This window comes from Suncus etruscus, chromosome 2 (genome assembly GCF_024139225.1).
Source record: "Suncus etruscus isolate mSunEtr1 chromosome 2, mSunEtr1.pri.cur, whole genome shotgun sequence".
Classification (NCBI taxonomy): domain Eukaryota; kingdom Metazoa; phylum Chordata; class Mammalia; order Eulipotyphla; family Soricidae; genus Suncus; species Suncus etruscus.
In genome coordinates, this window is record NC_064849.1 from 112,266,113 (window position 1) to 112,278,494 (window position 12,382).

Consider the following 12,382-nt stretch of genomic DNA (forward strand, 5'->3'; position numbering starts at 1 on the left):
CTCTCTCTCTTTCTTTCTTTCTTTCTTTCTTTCTTTCTTTCTTTCTTTCTTTCTTCATAGCAGTATTTATTATAGGCAATATATGAAAACAGTCAGAGTATCGTCAATATATGGATTTTTTAAGTCTCTGTTATTGTGCACAAATATATGCAAATATGGAATGTGTGTGCATACTCACACAATAAACTAATCATTATAAAAAGGTAATTTACATGTTCATGGATTGGGAGGAATTAACATCATTAAAATGGCAATGCTCCCTAAAAGCATTGTACAGATTTAATGCAATCCCCTCTAAGGATACACATGACACTCTTCAAAGAAGTGGTTCCAAACACTCCTAAAATTCATGTGGAACAATAAACACCACAATAGCTAGAACAACCCTTGAGAAAGGGAATATGGGAGCATCACTTTCTCCAACTTTTAAATTGTATTACAAAGCAATAGTCATTAAAACAGCGATGATATTGGAATAAAGAGAGACCCTCAGATCAGTGGAATAGACTTGAGTATTCAGAGAATGTTCCCAGGCATACAATCAATTTACATCTTTGATAAAGGGACAAGAAATGCAAACGGAACAAGGAAAGCCTCTTCAACAAATGGGTGTTGGGACACTGTCAGCCACACATGCAAAAAAGTAAACTCAAACCTCCATCTAACACCAGGCAACAAAGATCAAATCCAAATTGATTAAAGACCTTGATATCAGACCCCAAAACAAAAGGTATATAGAAAAACATGTAGGTAAAATTTACCTACATGTTGTTCTATATACCTTTTGGGTAAGATATTATTACTTACATGTAGGTAAGATATTATTTAAAAAAGTAATATACTCTTACAATAATAAGGGACAGACTTTGGGGATATATTAGATGAAACAAACTGGACAGAGGAAATACTGTATGATTTTATATGTGAAATCTAAAGGAAGAAAACTAAAAACTAACAACCTAAGTCCTTAGATGTGGGACAAATTGGTAGTTTGTCCAGAGGTGAAGGTGCAAAAGTCAGGTAGGAGGTCAAAGAGGTTCATACTCCAGTTATAATCTATTTAAGTCTTCGGATACCATGCATAGCCTGGCACCTATTGCTAATATTGCATTGCATATATGGAAATTGCTTTAGTAGATCCTAAGTTTTCTCATTTTGCAAAGTAAATTTAGCAACACTGGCATGATGTACATTAACTAGAGGTAGTGTGAACATTTTGTAATGCAAATATAAAATCACATTGCGTACCTGAAACAAATATGACAAATATACTTCAATTGTTTTTGTTTTGGGGGTCAACCCAGTGATGCTCACGGGTTGTGACATGTGCTCAGAAACTGCTTCTGGCTTTGGGGGATTATGTGGGATGCCGGGGATTGACCCAGGTCTGTCCTGGGTCAGCTGCATGCAAGGCAAATGCCCTACCACTGTGCTATCATTCTGGCTCCATACTTCAATTTTTTTTAAAAGACATTAACTAAAGAAGAATCTGTTTCTATTTTAAGGTCCAAAATTAAGGACTCGATAAAAACAGAAAGTAGAGCAGAGATTGTTGAGTGTGGAGAGAACAGGAAGTCAGGAGAAGAGAAAATGATAGATAAAGGCTGTGGGAGGTTTTTTTGAGGTGGATAATAAACATGTCTTACAATTGAGTGTGATGATGAATGCACAGGTTTATGAATATGCTAAAGGCCTTTGAACTTCCCATTTTAAGTGGACAAATCCCATTGCATGTGCGTTATATCTCCATAAAGCAATTATTAAAAGTTATTGGGGCACCTAGGGGATAGTTCCACAGCTGAGAACATCTGCATTGTAAGTGAAAGGCCCCCAGTTCAATCCTTGGTGCTGCTGCCCGAGCTCAGCTGAGCTCAGCATGATCCCAGCAGCTCTGTCATCTGTGATTTTTGGCAGCACAACTGATTTCCGGCCACAATGTAGGCAGATGTGCATGAGCACCACAACTAATGGGGTACAATTGCCCCGCAAGCACATGTGAAGTAAAATAAAAGGGGTGTGTGTGTGACTTTTGGTGAACACCTCAGCTGAGTGTGCGACATTGCAGCCTGATGTGGATCCTGGGAAATTTTTCTACTAAATGTGCAGGCACCACAGGTAGGCACAGCTATATAACATTTGGTCATTGAAAGACAACAAATGGAAAGAAGGGAAAGATGCATTGGAATAAATTTACATACAGTTTCTCAACATTGTTTATAATTCTTTACTTCAGGCTGGATAGAATAGTGGGTAAGGCAGTTCCCTCACTTGTAGCTGACCCAGTTTTGATCCCTAGCACCACATTCAATCATCCTAGCACCACCAGGAGTGATTCTTTGCAGAGCTAGGAGTAAGTCCTAGTATCATCCCCCAAATCAAACCAATAATCTATTATTTATAAGGTTTTATTTATCCCCACTTAAAAGTAAATGAGTATGTAAGAATAAATTATGACGTTCAGTCTTCTGATATTCTGTCTTTGTCCATCATGCTACTGGATGCCCTGGATTTGGGATTCTTAGTGTTGACTACTCAAATCTCTGCTGGAACTTAGCTTTTTCAACTGTGGTCACAATACCGTGTAAGGTTGTGTAACTGAATGGGACGGGTGGAGAGAAGAAAAAAAACTGGCAACAGTGAAAGGTTTCTGAATACACAAGGATCAGAAATTAATTCAAAGGTCAGCCATGCAGTGAATCTGAGGTGTTCCTGGCAGCTCTTGGCCTTGTTTGTATTTCTCAGGCAAAAAGGGCTTATGAGTGGAAAAAGTTTAAATTCTGCACGAGATCACTTGCTAAACAGTTTTTTTTTTTTTTTTTTACAGGCAACTTAATCTTACTGTTCCTTTTCCTACTCTCCTGCTCTGAAATAGAATGATATCATTCAATTTGAAGTACCACTAAGCAGAGTTTATCAGATACTGTGAATAAAGCATGTGGGGCCATTACCTGGAACATGCAGCTGCTTAACCAGTGAGTTTTATCTGTGATACTGTGTGTGTTACTGCTGATTTGATCACAAATGAAAAAAACTAGTTTAACTTTATAGAAGCAAGGGAGAGTAATTTGTATCCCAGGAAGTTCATCTAGCTCCAGGAGCTTTCAGAGCCAGGAATCAAGCAATCTTTCAGTATACCAAATCCCTATTTTCCAGACTTGAGCTTGAGCCTCTCTCCCTAGACGAAGGTAAAGTTGTTGAAACAGCTCCAGATTCACATGCCACCAGTTTAGCTACTGTGGTAATAAACTGTGCACAGAAAGTAATAGATTCTTTTGACAACAGTGCTAACCCAATTCCTGGGTAAAACTCTAATTGGTTTAGGTGGGATCCTTTGTCCCTCACTGAGCCCACCACAATGATCAGGGGAAAATAATTTAAAAGATTAGTTAGACCTGAACCATGTGTTCAGCCTGTGGTAGACTCTTGCCAAGGGAAGTGATTCTTTTAGGATAAATGGCGAGTTTGCAAGTTCATTTTACATTTAAATCCTGCATTCTTAACCTTCAATGATCACCTACTGTACGGGAGGTGCGTGTCTATTTAGTGATTCCTCTTTCCACATGCATGCATGCATGACACCTCAAACACGTGGGTAGCCTGCCAGATGCCAAAGCTAATGAGAATCTCATATAATCAACTGTTTACACATTTCATAACAACAGTAATCCTTTCCTGATGGCTTCAACTAGCCATTGAAGTCTGGAAGAGACAACCTTTGTAAGAAATGTGGATAAAATTATATGTCATGGGTAATTTTACTTATTGAATATTTTCTTGGTGGTGACTTTAGAAAAGAGAACAAGAAAACACAAAGGAATGTTTCGGGAAGCCCCTGCAGTGCTAGGCTGTGACTGATGGGAAGAGGCCAGTAGTGGGTTTACATTTGCAAATGACCAAACCCTGCAGTGGGGTTTTGGTGGAGCTGAGGGTCCCCTAGAGAGTGGACATGAGTGTAAATCAGATGCATGCCATTACTCATTCTTTAGGCCATTTTGTAGGAGGTTTGGGTTTAATTTGTGGACGTCTTTTCCTTTTCCAAAAGCAGAGTTTAGAACAGAGGAAATTTAAGGCTTCAGGATGTACTGCTGAGTTGTGGCCTCCCCTGAGGTCTGTTCCCATCTTTAAGTATTTTCATGGGTGATTCTCATTATGTTGAATACATGTAACACACATGTTGTCTCCTTCACTTCAGGAGAGGCCTGAACCCTGTTGCCTATTGTCACTAATGAAACTGGCTTCTTTGGAGATTTCCAAAGGTTAAAAGCTATAGTTGAAAACTATAGAAAAATGGCAAAGAGTGCAAGCTTTCAATTACCACCTGGTTTTCAACCCTTCCCTCATTCTTTGATCAACTGAATAGAGGAATCTACTTTCTTCACTGCATATTACTGTGCCTTCCCCTCCCCGTTAGAATATAAGTGTCTGAAGGACAGGCATTTGTTTTGTTCAGTGATGTAGTTCAAGAACCTGAAATAATGCCAGGCTCTTCAAAAACAAGTATTTACTGAATGAGTGGACCTGGAATGTACGGTACCACCTTTTCTATTTTCACCTCTATAGCTTAATTCGGAAGTGTTTTGGAATGGAAGTTGACAGCAAGTAGGGCTAAATATTAGCATCTAAATTTTTTGTTTTTCCTTCTCCCTATTTCATGGCCCTCTGAATGTGCCAGACACTTCAATCAGCATGCATACTTCTCTAAGCTTAATATATAAACTTTATGCAGTAAGTTGTATACCTTTTCTTGGTATCAAAATATAGATTTTGGAATGCCAGCAGAAACTCTTCTTCAACAAATTCAGCTTTCTGAGAATGAAAAAGTCAAAAGCACTTTGCTTTTAGATGTCTGTCAACTTTAGACTAATGCAAAACTCAGAACTGAGCAATGACTTCTTTGTCTCTCTGCGTCCCCTCACACCCCACCATAAAACAGAGAAAATGCTATCAATGCTGTCCAGAAAACACTGACCTCTCAGAATCTTGGCAAATCACCTATTGTATTTATCTACTTCCATAGTCACTAGCACAATTTCTGAAAGACCTTTATTCATTGTGCCTTATAAACACCTAACGTGTGATTACTGATCTAGGAATTTTTACTGAAGGGCTTGGGCCACACCCAGCACTGCTCAGGGAACACTCCAAAGGTTTTGGTGATTGAATTAGGTCAGCCATATGCAAGACAAATGCCTTAATTCCTATCTACCTCTCGGACCCCTACGGAAGAAAGCATATAGAGTTAGAACTACAAGTAGGGTATCTAAAATCATCATCTTTGGGGGCCGGCGAGGTGGCACTAGAGGTAAGGTGTTTGCCTTGCAAGGCAAGGATCAGGATGGCAGTTCAATCCCCCAGTGTCCCATATGGTTCCCCCCAAACCAGGGGCAATTTCTGAGCACTTAGCCAGGAGTAACCCCTGAGCATCAAATGGGTGTGGCCCAAAAAACCAAAAAAAAAATCATCATCTTTGGGTTGTTAGATGCTTCTAGATGCTTTGCGTGATGCCTGATATAATAATTTTTTTATAAAATGGCATATTTTTCCATATTTGGCATAGAAATCAACTTCTAGAACACTACCATGAGAACTACTGCCCTTTTCATTTTCATATTTATTATCTAAATCTTGTTTCCTACAGGGTCCTAAATCAGTTGACATTTATCAACAAAGGTTTGCATGGAAAAGATGGTTAACCCTTATTCCATTTACCAACTCTGATAGAACTTCTATGGAAGAAAGCATATAGAGTTAGAACTACAAATAGGGTATCTAAAATCATCAGATTTCTTTATAGGAATGATAAAACTTTAAAACAATGAGACTAGGCTAAAGCGATATGCTAGAAAGCAGGAGGGGGGAAAGCAACATTTCTCCCCCAAACAAGCTTTCTTCTGCAAGTCAAGTGGCTGGTTATAGGCCAATAGTGGTGGGAACTTGGGATAGGGCTTTCTCCCTTAGCTCCCCACAGCACACACCAGTTATATTGACCTATCTTCCAAAGAACCATTAGGGCAGGAACATCCACACCTAGGTAGTGGTCGCTGCAGGACAGAGAGAGACCCAAATAAATTATGATTCTAGAAGATGAAGTGAAATTCCTCAGCTCTAAGGGCTGAAGCTACTCAAGGAATTTCTATGTCCACAGTGCCCTGACCCATGTTTGGCAATGTTCACCTCATAGAGATCTACCTGGTAAATGAACAGCAGAAGTGTTTGGACACCTGTTTTCTATGGGGACCTTGATGAATCATGGGCTATTTGCCATTTATAAAATTTAATTGACTCACCATTATAATCTGATTCAAATGATCTGACGGCTTATTTTTTGGCTATCTATACATAACAAAAAAATTTTTTTTTGGTTTTGGGCCACATTCAGTGACACTCAGGGGTTACTCCTGTCTTTGCACTCAGAAAATGCTCCTGGCTTAGGGGACTATATGGGATGCTGGGGACTCAAACCGACGTCCGTCCTGGCTAGTGCAGGCAAGGCAGAAGCCTTACTGCTTGTACCACCACTCCATCTTAACAGAAATTGGCTTAAATATAATGACTTTTTTGTTTGGTTTGTTTTTCTCAAAGGAAGAGGGCTCTGAGTGAAGACAGGTCTAGGACTGGGTAATAGAGAGGCTCCATATTATGGTCCTTAAGCACCAGATTCTTCTCATAATTTTCTTCCATCATTAGTGGTGCTTAACTTGGTCTTCTAGTTTGTCTCCTTTTGTTTAAAAGAGGGTATTAATAGATAGCCTTGACCACAACCTTCTCAACAAAACATATATGAAGGAATATGAGCACTTCTTTCTGATGAGGCAAAGTCTTCAAGCCTCTCCTTACTTGTACCATTGTTTTTTCTTTCTATCTGTTTGGCTGTCATTGTTCCCAGGCCCTTTCCTAAGCCAGTCCTGGCATGGAGGAATGGAATCCCCATAATCATCTAAATTCTTCTTCAAGGCTAAAGGCTTGGCCTGGCTCTCAAAGTCCAGGATAATAAGAGCACTGACTAGATTTTGGTAATTAGGGAGGGAGGGAGGAGGGAAGGAGGAAGAGAGAAAGGAAGGAAGGAAGGAAGGAAGAAAGGAAGGAAGGAGGTAGTAAGGAAGAAGAAAGGAAGAGATGGAGGGAGGGAAGAAGAAAGGAAGAGAGGGAGGGAGGAAAGAAGGGAGGAAGGGAGGTAGAAAGGAAGGAGGAGAAAGAAAAGAATAGAAAAGAAAAAAGAAAGACAAGAAAGAAAGAAAGAAAGAAAGAAAGAAAGAAAGAAAGAAAGAAAGAAAGAAAGAAAGAAAAGAAAGAAAGAAAGAAAGAAAGAAAGAAAGAAAGAAAGAAAGAAAGAAAGAAAGAAAGAAAGAAAGAAAGAAAGAAGAAGATAGAAGAGAGAAGAAGAAAGGTCACACTTCAAAGTGCTTAGATCTGCTTCAGTATTGAGAGGATAGACAGACGCCTGCCCACCCCTGAAGATGTATGGTGGACATAAGAAAAGGCAGAGCATTTCTTGATGTTGCAGATGTTGTACTGACTAGGGTACTGGAGAGCTAGGCATTGTCTCATACCCTTGGAACCTATAGTCTTGACTGTGCCTCTGGGCAAGGGTTATGAGCCCAACCTCTCAGAGTCTAAGCCTCACTGATGGTGTTGGCTTCTAATTGCCAGAGAGCAAGTGAGACCAATCTGCCACCAGAAAATCAGTAGAACAGAAGGTAAGGTAGTCTCCAGCTGCTGACCAGGTCCAGGGGACTCTATGTGGTGTGTGTGTGTGTGTGTGTGTGTGTGTGTGAGAGAGAGAGAGAGAGAGAGAGAGAGAGAGAGAGAGAGAGAGAGAGAGAGAGAGAGAGAGAGAGACCTGATTTCAATCCCTGCCCCAGCAGTGCCTTGCCTGTATTTCAACTACAAGTTGAGTCCAAATCACTGCTCTTCAGCTGAGTACTGGAAGCATGCTCCCCTTAAAGTTGGGCAAGAAAATAATTTCTACATACAAGGTTGAAGGGCATGGACAAAGTTCCAGGGGACAGTGAGCAATGTTGTACATGAGAAAGTACAGTTAGGAATAGAAAGACAATGAAAGAATCTGCATCAATTTCTCTTGTAAGACAGTGGTAACCCTTAAAGAATGAATGGCAAGAACTTAAACCCTATAAGAGGCGATGTGACTACTACATAAGCCCTTATGACTTGAGGGTATATTAAATTCAGCAGACAAGCTAAAATGTTGGTACTGTCACTATGATTAAAAATAATTTGAATAAATCAGAAACACTCAAGGGAAAAGTAAAACAACTTCCCAGAAAAAAAAGTAATTTTTTACTTTTTTGAATTACTGAAGTAATTTATTGCTGTCTATATAGATGCAGATATTTACCCAGGCAATGCTAATTAACAGCATTGTCCAGAAATGTTTATTTGTATAGTTGCAAACAATGGAAATTTACTAAGACTCCAGTTACTCAAAAACTGTCTCTTACCTTCACATTTTTGTTTTTATTTTTAAAAAAATGGGGCAAAAATTCTATACATAAATCAGTATTTTTATGCCCGCTGGAAGAATTGATATTGTCTTTTCTAACAGGCTTAAGTGTTAACACAAGTGGAATGAACTTTTTAATTTACCAGAGAAATTTGTCATAACCAGAATGTTTTGTTTTGTTTTGTTATTTTGATTTTGGGGTCACACCTGAACGTGCTCAGGAGTTACTCTTGGCTCTGTGCTCAGAAGTCACTCCAGGCAGGCTCAGGAAACCATATGGGATGCCAGGATTCGAACCAGGTCTGTCTTGTGTTGGCCTTGTGCAAACACCTTAACATTGTGCTATTGCTCCGGTCCCCATAACTAGAATGTTTTAAAATAAAATCTCTAACCAAGGTCAGCTTCAAAAACTAAAGCTGATCCCTTCCAGTCTAAGAAAATTTTATAGTTAAATCTTTTTTTTGTTGTTGTTGTTTGTTTGTTTGTTTGTTTGTTTTCGGGCCACACCCGGCGGTGCTTAGGGGTTACTCCTGGCTGTCTGCTCAGAAATAGCTCCTGACAGGCACGGGGGACCATATGGGACACCGGGATTTGAACCAACCACCTTTGGTCCTGGATCAGCTGCTTGCAAGGCAAACACTGCTATGCTATCTCTCCGGGCCCTAAATCTTAAAATTATGTAGGGAAAAATTGGAACAAAATACTTCCAAGCAACTTCGATTAAGGTCAAAGTGATAAGTGGGAAATTATTTCATCTATTCCAATAATCTTGAGTATGCAATTTAAAACAAATGCTGATTATAGTACAGAATATTCTTCATCTCATAACCTGTCATTTGATGATGACAATACCTACCTATGTAAAAATATGCTGATAATAGTAGTAAGGTCTCTGAAAATTTCAAATTGTTGGAATAGACCACCAAATTCTACCAGAAGCCTTAGGACTACTAGTATTTAAAAATGTGCAAGTTGTGCATTCATGGTAGGGCATGACTTACAGATGGCACCATGAAGATGGAGGACAATAATAGTGTGACACTGGAGTGGATTCTAATTCAATATAGAATGTTCTTCCTACTACACTATACTTTGTCATTTATATAAGATACAAGGAAATGGAAATAATCTCTCCCTTGAGTTCGATGTACACAATTGTTCTGCCCAAATATTCTTGTTTCCATGGGTGCTTGAGCTTCAGAGGTCTTGGTGAATATGTGAATCTGATGGGGGCAGCCTACTGCTCCTGTGATATTACAAGATCAGTATGATCTATTAGTTCTTTGAGCCAATGGAAGGGTCAACAAGAGCCGAACATGGCACTCCATAGCCCCAAGGTGGTTCTCTTGGAGTCCTTTCCTCTTATACCTTCTTTGCGTACTCTAGCTTCCACCAGGAGTAAAACAGGGTACAGAAAAGACATACTAATTGGCTAATCCAGTCTGATTCTCTCCCTCTGCTCCCCGTAGTGCTTCTATCTAGATGTTCCCTCTCCCTCTTAATGTTAAGTAACTTCCTCAATTGCAATCGGAAAGCCAATGATTAATCTGATGTAATTAGATAATAAAAGTGTATTTATATGTATATTCATGTTATACAGCTGGGTCTGGCTCAGAGGTGCTAACTCCCTTCTGTCACTGAAATAATGAATGGAGCTATTGACTGGATCATCCATTCTTGCCTGCCCTTTCTTTCAATGTGAGTGTCCTCCAACACTGCTGTCTCCGGAGCCCTGTGCTCACTTCCTCTTTCCTTTCCTTTCCTTTCCGTCCTATTTACTTTCGTCTAGCCAATTTATGGGTTTTCTCAGCAAATGTTTTGACTCCAACTGGGAAACCAAGCTTTTGGTGCTATTGCCACCTGATCCAGACTACCCAAACAAGCCTGGTGTTGAAAAAAAATGTCAGCTGAAAGGTTTCAGTCTGTTCCTCTGGCAGATCGCACAGTACTTACAAAACACTTAACCCTTTGGACAGAGAATCTGAGCTGCTTCACTGCCTTTCCAGAGAAACATTTCCTGGTCCCTCCTCAGGGCCATTTCTCCCTGCAGTGACTTCATGACTCTATAAATCAGTAGCTTTTTTCTTATTTACAACAAAACAAAAATGGGGGATTAAGATGATGCTTAAACCAGATTCACTCTCTTGGAACTCTATACTAAGAAAGGCTTGGTTTGATTAGTGGTGTACCATGGTAGAATCTACTTAAAAGTGTGAGGTGTTTCATTTGTTAGGAAAGATTTCTTTTTTTTTTTTGGCTTTTGGGTCACATCCGGCAGTGCTCAGGGGACCATATGGAATGCCTGGATTCGAATCACTGACCTTCTGCATGCAAGGCAAATGCCTTGCCTCCATGCTATCTCTCCGGCCCCAGGAAAAGAATTTTTAATACAAATTAACTGCATACAATTTTTTAAAATTCTTATGAAATCTACAGTTTCATTTTCTTTTGGGGGGGGGAATGGAAAGCTGTGGTGCCAGCATTTTCACAAAGTGAGAGGAGAGGGGGGATGAAAGGGGGGGAGATAGAGAGAAAGATTGAGAGAGAGAAAGCCATGGCTTCCTCTCAACCCCCCAAAAGGGGCTATACGCTCCGTTTCTGCCCCATGATTCCCAGTTGTGTCCTTTAAAATAATTTCTTCGGGGCCGGATAGCATGGAGGTAAGGCATTTGCTTTTCATGCAAGAGGTCATCGGTTCAAATCCCGGCATTCCATATGGTCCCCCGTGCCTGCCAGGAGCAATTTCTGAGCCTGGAGCCAAGAATAACCCCTAAGCATTGCCGGTGTGACCCAAAAACCAAAAAAAATGAATAATTTCTTCAGGGACAGAGCAATAGTATACTGGATAGAGCGATTCCCAGCATCCCATATGGTCTCTGGAACCCACACAGAGTGATTCCAGAGTACAGTTCCTGGAGTCACCCTTAAACACTACTGTGTTTGGCCAAACCAAAATAATAATAATAATAATAATTAATTAATTAATTAATAATAATAATTTCTTTTAAAAATTTAGGCAATCTGACTTATAATATTGTCAATGATAGAGTTTCACATATACAATATTCACACCACACCCTCTATCAATCTTTTATTCCCCAGCCCCACTGTGAGCTCAGTTTCTCTTCTTTGTTGATGATGCCTTTGAGGCCTCTTTAGTCTGTGGAGGGGGAAAGCTGCCTGCCTCTTCTACTTTTCAGCCTAGCACCTGTGGGGAAATTGAAACTTCTGGAGTAAGTACTAACAGCTATTCCATATCTCTTAGTTTTGGTCTGTTTTAAGAAGGCACAGATGCAAATTTTTGTAGTTTATTCTATCAGTGATAATTAAGCTGACCTAAGATGTATGTGGGTTCGATCCCTGCATTTCATATGGTCCCACAAGCCAGGAGCAATTTCTGAGCAGAGTCAGGAGTAACCCAGGAGCACTGCTGGGTGTGGCCTCCACCAAAAAATATCATAGCACTTAAAATTTTATATTTTTATTTTCTTTTGTACCGATTCTTGTTTTCTCCAAGTTTCTTCTCTGTCATTCTCCTTCCCTTCATTATCTGGTTATAATATCTCTGCTTTATCCTAAGGGTTTCAGAATTGTTAAGAATTACTTTTGACCTTTTTGCTTGTTTGTTTGTTTTTTATTCTACTACTGACCTTTATCTTCAGATCCACATATATAAAAATTACTATTTAACTCTTTGAATTGCCATTTAAGTTCTTTTTAAGTATTATATATTATAATTTCTTTGAAGAAAATCTCTATTTTGACTCACAATTTAATCATCAAGAGTTTGCATCTTCAAATAACTTTCTCAAGCTGCCATACCTAGGATCCATATTTTTGAAATCCAACTGCAATACAGAATTCTCCTTTTGATTCACAACTAGAATAATATGGGCACAGTATTCCTGGTTTATATATTTT